This window comes from Aegilops tauschii, chromosome 4 (genome assembly GCF_002575655.3).
Source record: "Aegilops tauschii subsp. strangulata cultivar AL8/78 chromosome 4, Aet v6.0, whole genome shotgun sequence".
NCBI lineage: Eukaryota > Viridiplantae > Streptophyta > Magnoliopsida > Poales > Poaceae > Aegilops > Aegilops tauschii.
The window spans coordinates 42,353,254-42,354,162 of NC_053038.3; positions in this window are offsets into that span (position 1 = coordinate 42,353,254).

The window sequence follows — 909 nt, forward strand, 5'->3', positions numbered from 1 at the left end:
GCAAGCAAGTTGGATGCACACCCACTTAGTTTCTTTTGTTGAGCTTTCATACATTTATAGCTCTAGTGCATCCATTGCATGGCAATCCCTACTCCTTGCATTGACATCAATTGATGGGCATCTCCCTAGCCCATTGATTAGCCACGTCAATGTGAGACTTTCTCCTTTTTGTCTTCTCCACATAACCCCCATCATCATATTCTATTCCACCCATAGTGCTATATCCATGGCTCACGCTCATATATTGCATGAAAGTTGAAAACGTTTGAGATTACTAAAGTATGAAACAATTGCTTGGCTTGTCATCGGGGTTGTGCATGATGAGAGCATTCTTGTGTGACGAAAATGGAGCATGACCAAACTATATGATTTTGTAGGGATGAACTTTCTTTGGTCATGTTATTTTGAGAAGACATAATTGCTTAGTTAGTATGCTTGAAGTATTATTACTTTTATGTCAATATTAAACTTTTATCTTGAATCTTTCGGATCTGAATATTCATGCCACAATAAAAAGAATTACATTGAAAATTATGCTAAGAAGCATTCCACATCAAAAATTCTATTTTTACCATTTACCTACTCGAGGACGAGCAAGAATTAAGCTTGGGGATGCTTGATACGTCTCCAACGTATCTATAATTTTTTATTGTTCCATGCTATTATATATTCTGTTTTGCACATTTAATGGGCTTTATTATACACTTTTATATTATTTTTGGGACTAACCTATTCACCGGAGGCCCAGCCCGAATTGCTGTTTTTTTTGCCTATTTCAGTGTTTCGAAGGAAAAGGATATCAAACGGAGTCCAAATGGAATGAAACCTTCGGGAACATGATTTTCGGAACAAACGTGATCCAGAGGAATTGGAGTGGACGTCAAGCAATGAACGAGGAGGCCACGAGGC